Source organism: Protopterus annectens, chromosome 8.part0 (genome assembly GCF_019279795.1).
Source record: "Protopterus annectens isolate FY-2018-M chromosome 8.part0, PAN1.0, whole genome shotgun sequence".
Taxonomy (NCBI): domain Eukaryota; kingdom Metazoa; phylum Chordata; order Ceratodontiformes; family Protopteridae; genus Protopterus; species Protopterus annectens.
In genome coordinates this window covers 1,249,906,086-1,249,925,334 of record NC_056741.1, presented here as the reverse complement: position 1 = coordinate 1,249,925,334, position 19,249 = coordinate 1,249,906,086, and the positions used below count along the sequence as shown (strand labels likewise).

Sequence of the window (19,249 nt, the reverse complement as noted above, 5' to 3'; positions counted from 1 at the left end):
CTGTCATTCAAATAATACCTTGCCTTCAAAAGAACATCTAAATGGAAAGTGGATACAAGACAAGTGGCCTGCCAGACTACAGCATCTACATATCAACATGAAGGAGATGTTAGCAGTCCAGTTTGCATTAATGGCTTTCAAGTGTTGATTCTAACAGACAACACAACTGTCATGTGGTACATCAACAAGCAAGGGGAACACATTCTTATCCTTTATGCAGGCAAGCAATGATTTTATTAACTCTTCAGGCAAGGTTTCTGCCGGGCACAGAACTGTGGAAACTGGATCTTCATGTATTTCAAAACTGACAGTGTCATGGGACTCAGACATAGATCTGTTTCCACTAAACCACCAGCTGCCACAGTATTGCTTCATCACACAGCTTGGAAAGTGGATGCTCTGTCTTTCAGTTGGAAAAACCTTCATGTGTATGCCTTTCCTCCTCTGCCTCTTCTTCCAAAGGTACTATTAAAGGTCAGGCAAGACAGGCCAAGGATGATTTTGATAGCTCACTGGTACCCACTACTACGGAGCATGGCCTTTACCTCTGATTCCTCATCTGTTATCTCAGAAGGATGGTCATCTGCTCAATGTCAAGCTTCACTCTCTTCATCTAACAGCCTGGCATCTTCTGTGTTGAAACACAGCAGGTCTCAACTTCCTCAACAAGTTTTAAATGTGATTATGGAAGCTAGAAGACCTAGTACAAGAGAAAATGGAAGAGATTCTTATTTTGGAGTACAGCAAAGAATTTGCAGGTTTCTGGGCCTAATTTGAGTGTGGCTCTTCAATACCTTACTGAGTTATTGGACAAAGGTTTGTCCTTCTCTTCCATTAAGATTCATGCTGCAGCAATTTCAGCTCACTATGATTGTGACCCACCATTGTTTTCGCAGATCTCAATTTTGTGTTGGAAAAACTTACTCTACAGCCTTTTGAGCCTTGCGTACTGCTGAATTGAAATACTTGTCTTGGCTATTACTTCTGCAAGAAGGGTGTCTGGGTTTCTAGTGGCTTTAAACCAAACTATTCATTTGCTGCCTATTTTATGCAGATCCCCAAAATAAAGGGAAAAGATTTTGCACACTTTAGATGTACACAGGCAATTAGTTATTATTTAAAAAGGAGGACTAAGGGATTTTTCTCAGCAGTTGTTTGGTTTTTTTTTTTTTTTGAGTTCACAGGAGGGCAAGTGTGTAAAAAAAAAAAACTATTGGATTTTGGCTTTGGCATTTTTTGTTTTGTTATTCCCATCAATCATGGCAAAGGAGAGCAGGATTAGGCCTTAGGGCTACTGCCACACACTGCCACTTCAACATTCTTTCTAAGGGGCAACTAGGAGCATTTCAGTAGCTACTTGGAGCATCAGTGCATACTTTCTCTAATCACTATCTCCTATCTACTCTAAGTCTAGGGCTGGTTTTGCCACAGCTGTTTTGCAAGGCATGTTGTCAGCTCCTGCTTCTTTATGATTGCCAGCCTCCTTACCTCTGCTTTGGGATTCTAATGTAGATGTTCGAGGATCCCATTGCTGCATCAATCTCCCTCCTTATTTTGGGCCTTGTCTTTTAGGATCTTCTGACATCTGGGGCAAGAAAAGACTGAGGATATGGTCCGGGTCATCGCGTTACCCTGACGACCTGGCACGCCCAGCCTATCCGCCCTGACGCTGTCACAGCTTATTCGGTGGTATTGACTGGATGCGGACGACTGCAGCAATGGGATCCTCGAACATCTACATTTATGGTAGGTACAAAACTGTACTATTTACTTACTATGATTAGGGGTTCACATCCCCCTCCAGATAAAAGGCCAAGGCAGGAAGTTTATTATGATTCCTCTGATCAGGCTTCTGTTTCTTCAGTTTCTTCTTCTGACCAGGAATATTCTTTCCCTCCTTATGAGGATTCTGATGCTGAGGAATCCATTCCTTCAGCTTCTCCCCCTGAGGAATTCTCTTTTGGGGAAACTTTGCATGAAATGAGGGAACATTTCCACTGGGAAGGACAGGAGTATTCGGAATCTAAGAAAAGACTAATGGATTTTCTTCTTCTTCCCCAACATAGACCTTTGGCTATTCCTCCTATTTTGGATATTGTGGATGATGCTTTTTCGGAGGCTAACTTAACCCCTGACTCTCTTCCTCCTGCTCCTGTTAAGCCTGATAGATATTATAGGGTTCCTGATTCCCACCAGTTTTTATACAAGAACCCTACTGCTGACCCTGAAACCATTTCTCAGGGTCCTAAGGGAGTTAAGGCCGCTTCTGCTAAAAACCCCATTCCCATTGAGAAGGATTCTAGATCTTTAGAAAGATGGGGTAAAAAGGTGTACACTTCTGCTACTTTATCTATTAGGGCTTTAAACTGTAAGTTTCATATGCTGAAATACCAGCAATTTCTCTTGTCTGTTTTAAAACAAAAGCTTACTTCCATTTCTGCCTGTGCAGATGATAAGGAATTACATGACTTAATGCATGCCACTGAACAAGTTGGGAAGTATGGTTTACACTGTGGATTTGATGCCTTGGAGGCTTCTTGTAGGGCTGCTGCCTCTGGCACAGTTGTCAGAAGGCATGCATGGTTAAAGGAACAAAATTTGCCAGAACAAGTAAAAGCTAAATTATTGGATGCTCCTGTTCAGCATAATGTTTTGTTTGGATCTAAAGCTGAAGAGGTGATGAAAAAGATGGAGGACAAGGCGAAATCCATGCAAACAGTTAAAGATTTCTTACAAGTACAGCCACCCAGATTTAGCAGGAATTGGCCTACAAAAAACTGGTCCTTTCCCAATTCAGACAGGCCTCAGAGGGGTAGATGTAGACGCTCCCGAGGAAGGCCTCCAACACAAGCTTCTTATAGACCAAGACAGTGGACTGCTTCCACCCCTAGGGGAGGAGAGGACAGGTCACAAACTCATAGGAAACAGACTCAATGACTCCCTCTGTTGGGCTGCAGGAACTTCTTGCCTGGAAGCCCCTCTCGAAGGAAAACCTTCTTTTTTTCATCGAAATTGGACTCTTATAACCCAAGACAAGTGGGTTCTGGATGTGGTTTCAAAAGGTTACAAATTCCATTTTCATACCCTGCCAAGGCCAAGCAGATGGCCGGACCTTCCAAAACATCAATGGACAGAGGCCTTAAACCAGGTGGAAGCTCTTTTGGCTATGAAAGCCATAGAACTAGTTCCACTTTCAGAGATGGGACAAGGTTTTTACTCAAGGCTCTTTCTAGTCCCCAGGAAGCAAAACTCATGGAGACCCATTCTGGATCTGTCAGTCTTGAACACCTTTCTAGAGATTCCAAAATTCAAGATGCTTACTCTACAGCAGCTACTTCCAATGCTGTCCAAAAATGCATGGATGGTAACTTTGGATTTAAAGGAGGCATATTTACACATTCCCATCAGGCAGGAATGCAGAAAATACCTCAGGTTCAAGGCCGGATCGAGGCACTTTCAATTCTCTGCGCTGCCCTTTGGATTGTCTGCTGCGCCCAGGGTCTTCACCAAATGCCTGGCTCCAGTAGTAGCTTACTGCAGACTCAAGGGAATTCAAATTTACCCTTATCTGGACGACTGTCTTATTCAGGCAGACAGCAAGGAAGTCTTACTCCAGCATCTATGGTTTGTTCAGGATCTCCTCAAGTTCCTGGGATTCACTGTAAACATAAAAAAGTCAAATTTGACACCCTCACAACAGATAATTTTTCTGGGCGCTTCTTTAAACACAACAACCCAGATGGCATTTCTGACATACAAAAAAGTTTCTGCTGGCTTCAACTTTCAAAACCTTGGCAACTTTAACTCAGCTGTCTGCAAGGAGATTCCTGCAGGCTTTGGGTTACATGGCCTCCTGCATCCTTCTCGTACCATATGCAAGACTACACATGAGGAAAATACAGTGGTACCTAAAAAGTGTATGGTCTCAGCATTGCCACAGTTTAGACATACAGATCTCCGTCCTGCCTTGTCTTCAAAAGGAATTCCTTTGGTGGTCCAAGGCATGTTCTCTAAACAAAGGGAAACCCTTCTGTCTGCCTCCTGCCACTCAGATTCTAACCACGGATGCCTCGGATTATGCTTGGGGAGCCCATTTTCAGGGCAACTGTCTGCAGGGCCTTTGGACAAAGGATCAGAAGCACCTGTATATCAATTTAAAGGAAATGTTAGCCGTTCAGAAAGCTCTAATGGCCTTCAGGAATCTTCTACAACCAGGACAACTACTGATACGGGCAGACAACACCACAGTTATGTGGTACATAAACAAGCAAGGGTGATCTCATTCCTACCCCCTTTGCAGACTCGCCATGGGTCTATGGAACACAGCTCTAGCTTGCAATCTGGACCTTCAAGCTCAGTTTCTACCAGGGAAGCAAAACTTCCTAGCAGACAGTCTGAGCAGAAACCTTTCGGATCCACACGAATGGATGCTGGACACCGAAATATTCAGGATGATAACAGTAGTCTGGGGATGTCCTCACATAGACCTCTTTGCATCCCATCTCAGTCATCAATTACAGAATTTTTGCACCAGGACTTTCCACGAATAAGTTTAGAAAGTGGATGCACTATCATTCAGTTGGAGAAACCTCTCGGGATATGCCTTTCCGCCTCTTCCTCTTCTTCCACGGGTATTATTAAAGATCAAACAGGACAAGCCCAAGATGATAATCTTGTTGACCCCAAATTGGCCTCGACAGTTTTGGTACCCCACTCTGAAAAACTTATGTCTGGAGCCCCCTTGGGTCTTACCACAGACTCCGAACCTTCTGTCCCAACATCAGGGTCAGGTTCTACACTCCCATGTCAGCACTCCCAGCCTGGCGGCCTGGTTAATCCAGGGCCTTTGATTCCTTCTCTCCTACCCAAGCAGGTTATGGATGTCATTTTAGAAGCCAGACGTCCTAGCACTAGAAAATGTTATGCAGGAAAATGGAAAAGATTTTGTTCCTGGATGCAGGCTCAGGATTCTGATCCTCTTCTTCCGAACATTCCTTTGATTTTACTTTACCTGACAGATCTCTTACATAAGGGTCTCTCTTTCTCTTCCATTAAGATACATGCCTCTGCTATTTCCGCTCATTATAATACAGACCCTCCAATCTTTTCCCACCAGCTCATGAGAGAGTTTCTCAGAGGAGCTAAGAACTTAAGACCTCCTAGATCTCCTCCCATTCCTGCTTGGGATCTCAACTATGTTTTGGAAAAGCTCACCTTACCTCCTTTTGAGCCTGCTGCCTCTTCTGACATCAAGTTTTTAACTTGGAAAACAGACATCCTGTTAGCTCTGACCTCTGCCAGGAGAGTTTCAGAGTTGCAAGCTCTTATGGCTGTGGAACCTTATATTATTTTTCAAGACAGGGTGTTTTTGAGGACTAATCCTACATTCATGCCTAAGGTGGTTTCCAAAGTGGCTTTAAATCAAACTATCCACTTGCCAACTTTTTTCCCCACTCCTCAAAATAAAGGGGAAAGGATCTTACATTCCTTGGATGTACACAGACAACTACGTTTTTACCTGGACAAGAACCAAGGACATCAGAAAATCAGAGCAATTGTTTGTTTCTTATGCTTCAAGTTCCAAAGGTAAAGTCATTTCAAAACAGACCATTTCTAAATGGATTGCTCATGGAATCGGATTTTGTTATTCACACCATGGAAAGCAAATCCCAGGGAGTATACGGACTCATTCCACCAGAGCTGCTGCCACTTCTGCTGCCTTCCTCAGGGGAGTTCCTACCAAAGACATTTTGGAAACTGCAACTTGGAGTTCAGTGCATACTTTTTCAAAGCACTACAATCTACCTCTCTACTCTAAGTCTAGGGCAGGCTTTGCTTCTGCAGTCTTGCAGGGCCTTTTAGCCACCCCTTCTACTTTATGACCACCTCCCTTTCATTCTGCTTTGGGATTCTACCCTACAGTCATGACTGCAACAGTGAAACAAGAACATAGTACAGTTGTGTACACCTACCATAAATGTAGATGTTAGAGTGTCTTCACTGTTGCAGTCTGGGTTTCCCTATCTCCTGTCCCCTCTTATTTTTACTTTTGTGTGATTCCTTTTTTCACCATTCTTCTGAGGTGTATTTGCAAAGGATATGGGACCTTTCTCATTTTGGGACTCCTGACATCTGGGGCAAGAAAAACTGGAGAACATGGCGTCTGCTGTCAGATTTGTACTCCTGGCGCTCTGACGTCAGGGAGCGTGGTTGAACAGCCGATGCCGGACCCAGACTTGGGGATTCTGGCCAACCGAGGACTGCCTGCCGGCAGGGGAGAACCCTACAGTTATGACTGCAACAGTGAAGACACTCGAACATCTACGTTTATGGTAGGTGTACACAACTGTACTTTCTTACTCCTGCCCCAACACAGGCATTTAGCTATCCCTCCTGTACTAGACATTGTTGATGATGCCTTTTCGGAATGTAGCTTTGCCCCTGACTCTCTACTTCCTGCTTGCAGAAAACCTGTTGGATATTACATGGTTCCTGACTCTCGCAAGTTACTTTTTAAAAATCCTACTGCGGATTCTGAGACCATTTCACAGGGACTCAAGGGCATTAAGGCTCCCACTGCCAAAAATCCTACCCCCCTCTGATAGAGATTCCAGGGTGCTGGATAGATGGGATAAAAAGGTATACACTTCTGCAACCTTGGCCATTAGGGACTTAAACTGCCAGTTTCATATGTTAAAGTATCAGCAGCATATTATTGGATTGATTAAACAGAAAATTATGTTGATTCCTGACTGTGCTGAAAATAAGGATTTACAGAATTTAATGCATTCTGCTGAACAGGTTGGAAAACATACTTTGCAGTGTGGTTTTGATTCACTAGAGGCATCTTGCAGGGCTGCTGTCACTGGGTCTGTACTTAGAAGGCATGCTTGGCTTAAGGAGCAATCTTTGCCAGATCATGATAAAGCTAAATTGCTGGATGCTCCCTTAAATCAGGACCGCCTGTTTGGCAACAAAGCAGAAGTTGTTCTTAAAAAGATGGTGGAAAAAGCTAAATCTATGCAAACTGTTAAAGATTTCCTACAAGTACAGCCTCCAAGATTTAGTAGGCATTGGCCCTTTAAGAATTGGTCCTTTCCTGCCTCTTCCAGGCCTTTTCAGTCCAAACCCAGAACCAGCAAAACACGCAGGCTTCAGTCCCAGAGTAAGCACAGGTCTAAGCAGTGGGGGGCTCCCACTTCCAAATCAGGGAGTAGTAAGACTCTCCCCCCTATGGTAAACTGTCTCAATGACTTAACTTTAAAACTTCCAAGCACTTCTCAACTGACTGCTCCTTTACAGGGAAAGATTGCTCTGCAGGCAAAAAACTGGGAACTCATTACCCAGGGCAAATGGGTTTTAAATATAGTTTCCCAAGGGTACAGATTTCACTTCCACACATTACCAACCCCAAGCGGTTGGCCAGATCTACCCCCAAATCAGTGGGCAGAGGCTCAAAAGCAAGTGCTCTGTCCCTTGAGCATAAAGGCTATTCAGACTGTACCAGAAGAGGAAAAGGGACAAGGTTTCTACTCAAGACTTTTCCTGGTACCCAGAAAAGATAACTCATGGCGTCCTATCCTAGACCTTTCTATCTTGAACACCTTTTTGGTGATTCCAAAATTCAAGATGCTAACTCTTCACCAGTTGCTTCCTATGCTAGGCAAAGATGCCTGGTTGACAACACTGGATTTTAAGGACGCCTACCTGCACATCCCAATCAGTGAATCTTGCAGAAGATATCTATGCTTCAAAGCAGGCTACATGCACGGTCAGTTCTCTGCACTGCCCTTTGGTTTATCTACTGCGCCCAGGGTATTCACGAAGTGCCTAGCTCCAGTCATTGCATTTTTCAGGCAAAGAAATATTCAAATACACCCATACCTGGACAATTGTCTAATTCAGGAAGAAAGCCAGGACATACTTTTGAATCATCTGGCATTTGTACAAAAGGTGCCAACTTGTCTGGGGTACACCATAAACGAAAAGAAATCACATCTGGTACCCTGTCAACAAATTATATTCGTGGGAGCAAGCTGGAACACAACTTCCCAGATGGCCTTCCTCACACCAGAGAAACAAAATCATTTGACAACTAACTTCAAACTAATGGCCACAAAAACCCTGCTATCTGCAAGGCAAATACTGCAAGCATTTGGGGTTCATGGCCTCCTGCATTTTACTAATCTCATATGCAAAACTGCATATTAGGAAACTACAGTGGTATCTAAAAAGCCTATGGTGTCGACATTCTCAGGCTCTAGAAGCAATGATTCCTATCATACCTTGCCTACAGTTATAGGTCCTTTGGTGGGCAGAGGCCTGCCACCAAAACAAGGGACTACCATTCACTCTACCCCCTGCCACCCAAACCCTAACAGACACATCAGACTATGCATGATGGGCTCACCTGGCAGGGAAGTGCATTCAGGACAAATGGAACCCAAGTCAAATGCACCTGCATATCAATCAAAAAGAAATGTTAGCTGTACAGAATGCTTTGACAGCCTTCAAGGACCACATTCTTCCAGGACAGTTAATGGTAAAGACGGACAACACCACTGTTATTTGGTACATAAACAAGCAGGGGTGTACCCATTCTTACACTGTCTGCAGACTAGCCATGGCTCTGTGGAACACAGCCTTGAGCTAACAAGTGCATCTACAGGGTCAATTCCTGCCAGGAAAATTAAGTACACTGGCAGATGAACTAAGCAGAAATCTCATGGACCTACATGAGTGGAAACTGGAACCAAAGATTTTCAACATGTTGATAAACAAATGGGGGTGCTGAAATAGAGACCTGTTTGCCTCCCCCCAGAACTACCAATTGGACAAAGTCTGCAGAAGGGACTCCCCTCAAACAAGCTTGGAAAGTGGATGCTCTGTCCTTCAGCTGGAAAAATCTGTCAGTTTATGCCTTTCCTCCTCTGCCTCTCCTCTCTAAAGTACTACTAAAGCTCAAACAGGACAAGCCAAGGATAATACTGATTGCACTAGACTGGCCACGCCAACAGTGGTACCCCCTCTTGCGCAATGTGTCACTGCTGACTTCATGGCACCTGCCTCAGACCCCTACCCTGCTGTCACAGCAGGAGAGCCAGATTCTGCACCCTCAGCTTCAAGCCATGAACCTGGCAGCCTGGCTAATTACCTAATCTCTCCGTTACCATCCCTCAGTAAATGTGTTGGATGTCATTTTGGAGGCAAGGAGTCCTAGTCCTAGAAAATCTTATGCTGAAAAATGGAAAAGATTCTGTGCCTGGAGTCTAACTCAAGGGATGGCCAGAGCAGCACCCAATTTACCTCAGATTCTTCAGTACTTAACTGAGATGCTTCACAAGGGCCTTTCTTTTTCCTCAATCAAAATTCACGCCTCAGCCATTTCAGCTCATTACAACACAGAACCACCCCTCTTCTCTCACTCACTGCTCAAGCAGTTCCTCAGAGGGGCCAAAAACTTAAGACCACCCAGGAGAGCCCCAACTCCTGCCTGGGACCTTAACTTTGTATTGGAAAAAGTCACTTTTCCTCCTTTTGAGCCACTCGCAAGTGCAGAGTTAAAAGTCCTTTCTTGGAAAACCACCTTCCTTTTAGCAATCACTTCAGCAAGAAGGGTATCTGAATTACAGGCCCTTATGTCAGTGGAGCCTTTCATCCTCTTTCACACGGACAGGGTGTCCCTCAGGACCAAGGTGGTATCCAGTGTGGCTCTTAATCAGTCCATTCATTTGCCAACCTTCTATTCTATTCCACAGAACAAAGGGGAACAGATACTGCACTCCTTAGATGTGCACAGACTACTTAGATTTTACTTGGACAGGACTAAACCTCAAAGGAAATCTGAACACCTGCTGGTGGCATTTGCCGCAGGGGCAGGCTATTTCAAAGCAAACCATTTCTAAATGGATAGGCCATTGCATTCATTTCTGCTGTAAGCACCATGGAAAACCTATCCCACAGGGGATTAGCCTCCATTCAACCAGGGCTGCATCTACCTCTACAGCCTTTCTCAGAGGTGTCCCTACCAGGGACATCCTAGAAGCTGCCACCTGGAGTTCTGTACATACTTTCACCATGCATTACCGTTTGTCAGTTTTCTTTAAATCCAGAGCTGGCTTTGCCACTGCAGTCTTGCAGGGCCTTATAGCTGGTCCTAATGCTATCTAAATTCCTCCTGCCATCTTTAGCTTTGGGAATCTTCCCAAATGTGATGACTGCAACAAACACGAAGTACATAGTGCAGTTGTATGCACTTACCATAAATTTAGATGTTAGAATGTATTCACTGTTGCAGTCTTAGTTACCCTCCCTCCAGCTCCCCTACCTTGTGTATGCATGTATGTGTATATATGTATGTATATATATATGTATATATAATATTTAATTGCTTCCCATTAAGGGGGGCACCTGACATCTGGAGCAAGAAAAACCTGATGTAATGGTGTCAGCTGCATGCTTTATACCCTTGACTACCTGACGTCATGGAAGATGAGACAGCAACAGACGCAGGACCAAATACTGTGATAATCAGGCCAACTGAGGGCTTACTGCAAGCAGATGACCCAAATGTGATGACTGCAACAGTGAATACACTCTAACATCTACATTTATGGTAAGTGTATACAACTGTACTTTCTTCAGACAACCCCTCCAACTTTATTCACCTCTGTAGATTCACCCAAACAATGCAGTTGCCTACTAGGATAGACAAGCACAGCAACAGACAATTCTGGACTGGACTCTAACCAATATGCCCTTACTGTCTTACCACTCAGGCTGCCTCCTTGACAGCCTTAGCAATCATCCACCCACCTATCTACTTAAGCATTGTCTATGCACCACCCCAAAAAAATGTCATTTACAAACAAGTTTGCAACAAAAAAGAATTTTCACCTGAAGTCTAAATCACTCCTGTAACATTGTGACTGGTTCCCACTAAAACATCTACACACAAATTCTGCTGTTCAGTGCTTTAACAATAAGTTCCTCAACATTCTAAACAGTCTAAGACCCCCCTAGGAAGATAAGAGTTAAATTGAAATATGTTCTATGGCTAACTAAATATACCAAACAGCTTCTCAAGCAGAGATGTAGCCTGGTCCCACTATCAGAACAACAAAAGCCAAACCTCCCTTCTCAGTTATTCAATTAAGAAACGTATCCAAAAAACAAATCAAGAATGATAAAAAGATATACTGTACTAGGATGCAGCAACACCTTAGCAATCCCCAAAAATTTTGAGGAACTATTATAAAAGCTCCTACAGCCTGGGAAATCCTTCACTCCAACCCCCACCACAACAAACACTACAGATAGCATAGCTACCCAGTTTAACTCGCACTTTATCAACTCTCTGCTATCCCTAGGAAAAAAAAATAACAATACTCCCATGTTTATTTGTACATGAGCAGAAACAAATACAAATTCTTTTTCTGTCAGACCAGTCCAAACTAGCACAGTAGAAAAACTGCTAAACTAAAGCACACATCCTTCGCAGCAGATTTACTCCCTACTGAGTATCTCAAGCTAGCAGCAGATACCTTCTCTTACCCCGTCTCTCTTGATCAACTAATCCATTACCGAGCAGTAGATCCCTAAGCTCTGGAAAATCTCTTATGCCTCTGCACAAAGGTGGCACTGTAGACCAATAGCCGTACTACCTCCTCTAGCCAAAATTGTAGAAAATTTTATACGCTCACAGCTGCTGGGCTTATCTAGTAAGCAACAGCCTTCTAACCAATTCCCAGCATGGCTTCCATCACAGATACAGTACCATAACCGAGTTTTACCAATGCAATTAACCAACTCAAAAATAAGGGGCAACTTGTTTCATCCATCTTCCTAGATATGTCTGAGGCATTCAACACAGTATCCCACCAAAGCTCCTCTATGAGCTCTTATCCCTAAACCTAACCCAAACAGCTCTTTCATGGTTTCACAGCTACTTATCTAGCCAACAGCACATGGTTAAGTGGCAAAACGAATTCTCTACCATATTTCCCATCTCTGTTGGTGTCCCTCAAAGTCCAGTCCTTAGAGCACTACTCTTTACCAACAAACTCTATAGTGCTGCTCAGCTAGCCACTATTGATCAGTGCACAGACGGCTACTGTCTCATCTGTGCTGCACCCTCCCTTCCAGAACTCCAAGAAATAATCTAAAAATCCTTCTTAGACATTGAATCCTACCTCCCCAACTATCAACTTATACTCAGTCCAAATAAACTAAATTAATGCTCTGCACCAATAACAAAACACCTGACGATTTCCCCCATTTATCATTTATTCATCCAACAAAACCAAAATTGAACCCGTCACTCACACCAAACTACTGGGAGTCACCACTGACAATTGCCTTTGATTTCATTAAAAAGGTCTATCTAAGACTAGGCTTACTCTACAGAGTCAAACCATACTTAACCAACACCAGCAATCAGTTGCCAGGACCCATCTACTGTCTGCCCTTCTGTATGCTTCTTCCATTTTCACAAACCATAATAACAGACTTAAGCTAGAGGCCTGTTAAAACAAAATTGTCAGATTCGCAACAAACTCCCCATACAGATCTACCACTGTACTGCTCTTCACAAACAAGTGGCTAGAACTACCCGATCTCTTATCCTTCATTCATCTATCTACTGCCCATACCATCATTTGCCAACCTGATAAATGCCTGACACTCCAAACTGTGGTATAGCCCTACTCAGACAATAGAAACTTAAGATCTTCTGACAAATTCCTATTAAGTCACTAAATCCAACAATAGCTTTGGAGATTATTTATACTCCAGCCAGATATCCAAGACCTGGAATACTCTCTCTAAATACACCCTAAATACCACCAACACATCCATGTTTAAGCAACTTCTCGAGGAACACTTAAGCAACAACTGGCTCTGCTCATGCACATCTCCAGGCTGATCATAACATAACAACATCCCTCCTATTGTCTCCCCTACATCACATCTGCTTTCACTCTTTCTAAACCATCTGCTCTCCTTTCGTCTCCCACATCCTTGAATCCCCCTTATCCCTCCCCTCTATTCTCCTGCTCTTTCCAGGTAACTCTGTACCTTGCCTACTTAAATACAAATATCTCCTATATTTGTGAGTGTTAATTTATAATGTAAAATTGTTTACACTGTCATTGTTAAATAATTGTCTAAAATGTATTATGATCCTGCTGCTTGTATTGGAGCTCTTGTATATAGTTTGCAGTTTTTATTGTTTTGTATTTGAGATGTCTACTCCAGTATATTGTTCTTTGTTTATTCTTCACCTGATGTTCGTGTTTCACTGTTGCAGTCATTACCATTGGGTTATCCTGCTGGCAGGCTACCCGCAGTCGGCCCGAATTCCAAAGTCTAGGTCCAGCGTCGGTTGTTGTCGCCTCCTCCCTGACGTCAGTGCACCAGGGGTATAAAAGATGCAGCCGACACCATTTTCTTCAGTCTTTCTTGCCGCCCGGTGCCTGAAGCAAAAGCAGTTTGCAAGTGCCGGTCGGCCGACTCCTGAGATTTTCAAATTCGAATTTCAGATCCGAAGTCTTCATTTAAAGCTAAGTACCCCGTTGGGGAAACTTTTTTCTTGCTCCAGACCGATGTCAGAAAAAGTTAATAATTGTATTTCTTTTGGGAAGCAAATACCTCATAAGGATTTTCATTCTTACTGCATCCCTTGCCTAGGCCCTGACCACGACATTGCTAGTTGTCGGTTTTGTGCTAGATTTAACCAACGCACTATTAAGCGTCTGTACGATTTTGCATTTCATTACTTTGGCAGAAGATTTAATTATATAATGCTGTCGGAACAGCCGACTACCGGAGTTTACAAAAAACGCAAAGAAAAAGAAAATGACCGGCATCCGAGGTCCAAAACGACGACAAGGCTTCTTCTAGGCCAGTCGCCGGTTCTCAGTGAGGCGCTTTCGCAGCCCCTGACGACCGCTACTTTGGAGCCGCAAGCCGATACAGACTCCCATGTGGAGTCAACCAGGCCTTCAGAAACTCAAGGTATTGGACCTTTAGAAACTATTCACTCATATGGGTCCGGAGCCGCTGAGCAGGCATCGGCTTAAGAGGGCGTTTTCAGGCCTACACAATTGTATGTTAAATCAACTTCAGCTTCAAAGGCAAAGACTAAAGCAGCTTTAAAGACAAAGAAACAAATACAACAGTCCCATGGACAGGCCTCCATGCCTAAAAAACAAATGCTCAAAATGGCCGAAGACCTAATTACTTAGATCAGGGTTCTCATCCCCCTCCTGACAAGAGGCCTAGGCAAGACAAAGAATATGAATCTTCAGATCAGGTTTCCATTTCATCTGATTCCTCTTCTGATCAGGAATACTCTCTTCCTCCTTATGAGGATTCTGATGCTGAAGAATCTATCCCTTCAGCTTCTCTTCCTGAGGATTATTCTTTTGGATAAACACTACATACCATGAGAGATAATTTCCACTGGGAGAGCCAAGATTATTCAGAATCAAAGAAAAGGCTTGGAGACTTTCTTTTACTGCCTCAGCACAGGCCCCTTGCTATTCCACCTGTGCTAGACATTGTAGATGTATTTTCAGAGTCCAGTCTGACTCCTGACTCCTTACCTCCAGCTCCTGTTAAGCCAGGCAGATACTACAGGGTTCCAGGCTCCCACAAATTTATTTTTAAAAACCCTGCTGCTGACCCAGAGACTATCTCTCAGGGTCCCAAGAGGGTTAAGGCTTCCACTGCAAAAAACCCTAACTCCTTAGAGATTCTAGGGCACTGGACAGATGGGGAAAAAAAATTACACTTCTACCTTGGCTGTAAGGGCCTTAAATTGTCAGTTTCATATGCTTAAATATCAGCAATACATTGTCACTGCTTAAACAGAAAATGTTGACAAATTCTGAATGTGCAGAAAATAAAGAAATGCAGGATTTATTGCATGCAGCTGAACAAGTTGGAAAGCATACTTTGCAGTGTTATTTTGATTCTTTGGAGGCCTCATGCAGTGCTGCTCCGGGTTCTGTCATTAGGAGGCATGCTTGGTTAAAGCAACAGAATCTGCCTGATCATGTTAAAGCAAAATGATTAGATGCTCCATTACAGCATAATACCTTGTTTGGTGTTAAAGCAGAAGAGGTGTTGAAGAAAATGGAGGACAAAGCTAAATCCATGCAAACAGTCGAGGATTTCTTACAGGTACAGCCTCCAAGATTTAGCAGACACTGGCCTACAAAAAAGTGGTCCTTTCCAGTGTCAGACTGCCCACAAAGGGGCAGATACAGACCCCCCTAGAGGCAGATCCCAGCCCCAAGGCTCATACCGGCCTAAACAATGGAATACTTGTACCTCCAAAAGCGGAGAAGACAAATCACAGCCATACAGGAAACAGTCCCAATGACTTCCCCCTGCCTTCGCCAACCACTCATCTTCTGGCAGCACCTTTAGGCGGAAAGCTGGCACTTTTTTCTCAAAATTGGCACATAACCCAGGACAAATGGGTCTTGAATATTGTGTCACAAGGCTTACAGGTTTCACTTTCACAACCTGCCAAGGGCAAATGGCTTGCCAGACCTGCCAAAAAATCAGTGGACAGAGGCACAAAAGCGTGTCCTCTCTCATGGACACGAGGGTCATTCAGCAAGTACCACAGCAAGAGCAGGGACAAGGATTTTACTCGACTGTTCTTGGTGCCCAGAAAGGACAAAACCTGGAGACCAATACTGGACTTATTTATTCTAAACAGATATCTGGATATTCCAAAATTCAAAATGTTAACTTTGCAGCAGCTTCTGCCCATGCTGGGCAAGAAGGCTTGGCTTGGCTTGTGACTTTAGACCTAAAAGAGGCATACCTGCATGTCCCAGTCAGACAATCATGCAGAAGATACCTCAGATTCATAGCTGGCTCAATGCATTACCAATTCTCTGCACTGCCCTTTGGCTTATCTACTGCTCCCAGGGTCTTCACAAAATGCCTGGCTCCAGTAATTGCATTTTGCAGACAAAGAGGAATACAAATATATCCTTACTTGGACAACTGCCTCATTCAAGCAGAGAACAGGGACATTCTACTACAGCATCTGGCGTTTGTAAAAAGATTACTAACATGCCTGGGGTACACAGTAAACGAAAAGAAATCAAAACTAGTACCCTCTCAAGAGATAATATTCCTGGGTGCAAGCTTAAATACAACTGCCCAGATGGCTTATCTCATGCCAGACAAACAAAGACAACTGACTACTTATTTCAAAATGTTGGCAACAAAGACCCAGTTATCTGCAAGAAAAATTCTGCAGGTTTTGGGCTTCATGGCATCCTGCATTCTGCTAATTCCATATGCAAGACTGCATATGAGGAAACTTCAGTGGTATCTAAAAAGTCTTTGGGCTCAACATTGCCACAGCCTGGAAACAATTATTACTCTCATACCCTGCCTGCAACAGGAGTTTCGATGGTGGGCAAAGGCATGTCACCACAACAAGGGACAGACATTCACTTTACCCACAGCCAGGCAGATATTGACAACACATGCATCAGATTATGTCTGGGGGGCCCACATGGCAAGAAGATGTGGTCAGGGCACATGGTCCGCAAGCCAAATGCATCTACATATCAATCAAAAAGAGATGCTAGCTGTTCAAAATGCCCTGACAACTTTCAAGGATTTACTTCAGCCAGGACAACTACTGATAAAAACGGACAATACTACAGTCATGTGGTACATAAGCAGGGAGGCACTCATTCCTACCCACTTTGCAGACTAGCCATGACTTTGTGGGACACAGCATTGACTTATCAAGTACATCTGCAGGCACAATTCCTGCCAGGAAAGATAAATACTGTGGCAGATGAACTAAGCAGAAACCTCATGGATCCCCACGAGTGGGAACTGGATCCACAAGTCTTCCATATGATAACAACGAACTGGGGATGCCCGGACATAGATCTATTTGCCTCCCCTCACAACTGCCAATTACAGAGATTCTGCACAAGGACTTATCACAAGCAAGCATGGAAAGTGGATGCTCTGTCTTTCATCTGGAAAAACTTAACAGTATATACCTTTCCTCCACTGCCTCTCCTCCCCAAGGTACTCCTAAAGGTCAGACAAGAGAAGCCCAAAATGATACTGATTGCCCCAGACTGTCCCTGCCAGCACTGGTACCCAATCCTAATGAACTTGTCTCAATGCCCAGCCTGGACATTACCGCAAATCTCTCACTTACTAACCCAACAAAACAATCAGATCCTGCACAGCCATCTCAAGACCTTAAATCTGGCAGCATGGCAGATAACGTAGTCATTCAAAACACACCACTCTCTAAAGCGGTCGGTGATGGATGTTATTTTGGAGGCCAGGAGGCCTAGTACCAGAAAATCTTGTGCAGAAAAATGGAAGAGATTCTGTGCCTGGAACCAGGCACAAGGCATTGACACGTTTGTACCAAACATCCCTCAGATTTTGCAGTATTTAACTGAGATGCTGGACAAAGGCCTATCCTTTTCATCAATTAAGATTTATGCCTCTGCCATTTCAGCTCATTACAATACAGAGCCACCTATTTTTTCTCATCCTTTATTAAGGCAGTACCTCAGAGGAGCCAAAAACTCAAGGCCTCCAAGGAGATCACCAACACCTGCATGGGACCTCAATTATGTCTTGGAAAAGCTCACCCTGCCTCCTTTTGAGCCAGCCACTACAGCTGATATAAAATTTTTATCTTGGAAAACAGCTCTGCTCCTAGCAATAACCTCTGCGAAACGAGTCTCAGAGCTACAGGCACTCATGGCTGTGGAACATTTTATCATTTTTCATACATATAGGGTTTCTCTGAGGACAAACCCGACATTTATGCCTAAGGTGGTCTCCGGTGTGGCCCTTAACCAAACTATTCATCTGCCTTCCTTTTATCCAATCCCACAGAATAAGGGGGAGAGACTTCTGCATACTTTGGACATACACAGACAGTTGCGCTTCTACTTGGACAGAACCAAAGCTTTCAGAAAGACTGAGCAACTACTAGTGGCATATGCTGCAGGATCACAAGGAAAGGCTATCTCAAAGCAGACTATTTCAAAGTAGATAGGCTACTGCATTCGTTTTTGCTATTCACAACATGGCAAATCAGTGCCTAACGGCATTAAGCCACATTCAGCCCGAGCAGCAGCCACTTCAGCAGCCTTCCTCAGAGGAGTACCAACCAAAGACATTTTAGAGGCTGCAACCTGGAGTTCAGTGTACACTTCTACAAAGCACTATCACTTACCTGTCTACTCTAAATCCAGGGCAGGCTTCGCCACTGCAGTCCTCCAGGGCCTCATAGCCACTCCTAATCCTATTTAGCTCTAGCCTCCCAACCTTAGCTTTGGGATTCAACCCAATGGCAATAACTGCAACAGTGAAACACGAACATATTACAGTTGTGTACCTACCATAAATGTAGATGTTAAGAGTGTATTCACTGTTGCAGTCCAGGTTACCCACCCGCCATCCCCTTATCTTTGCTGGAACTTATCAGTACTTCTCTATTCCATACAACCTATGTGGTGTAGTTGCTTGTAGATGAAGGAAAAATTTACTTGGTGCATGCATGTTTTATTTGCATATGTTTAGCCTACCTTTTTGGGGGCACCTGACATCTGGGGCAAGAAAAACTGAAGAAAATGGCATCTGCTGCATCTTTTATACACCTGGCACACTGACGTCAAGGAGGAGGCGACAGCAACCGACGCCGGACCTAGACTTTGGAATTCGGGCAGACTGCGGGTAGCCTGCCAGCAGGATAACTCAATGGTAATGACTGCGACAGTGAATACACTCGAACATCTACATTTGTGGTAGGTACACAACTGTACTTTATCTACATTTCTTAATAAATATTGTTATACTTGTTAATTTGCAGTGGAGCTTTTCTGTGTGGGCCTCTGCTGAAAATGGACCTTCCCGTTTAAACAAATGTCAAATAAATAAATTGTTAAATATGGGGGGGGGGGGGGGGGGGGTGAATGCTTCTGCGACTTTAATTTAATTTTTGGAGCTCTGATTGTGAAAGTGTTGAGGAATGGTTTGGGTACAGTTTCCTGTTCAGGAAATATCTGATTTCTGTAGTTTAGTTTCTTCTGTTTCTCAGATGAATAGTCTTTGTTTGAAGTGTTTGACTCTAGAGAGTGTTTTTTTTGGACTCTCTTCTACAGAACTTATCAAAATGTATGATGAAAGGTAAGCTGATTCAGAGAATTTTAGATTTTTCATCCCTTCCTTT

The 19,249-nt window shown here is 43.7% G+C and overlaps 1 protein-coding gene across 2 annotated transcripts in view; it reads left to right on the top strand.

Moving 5' to 3' along the window:
* The window catches only part of LOC122809337, a 2,116,265-nt gene that overhangs the window by 1,316,896 nt on the left and 780,120 nt on the right, over positions 1-19,249 (top strand). The window lies entirely within an intron of this gene.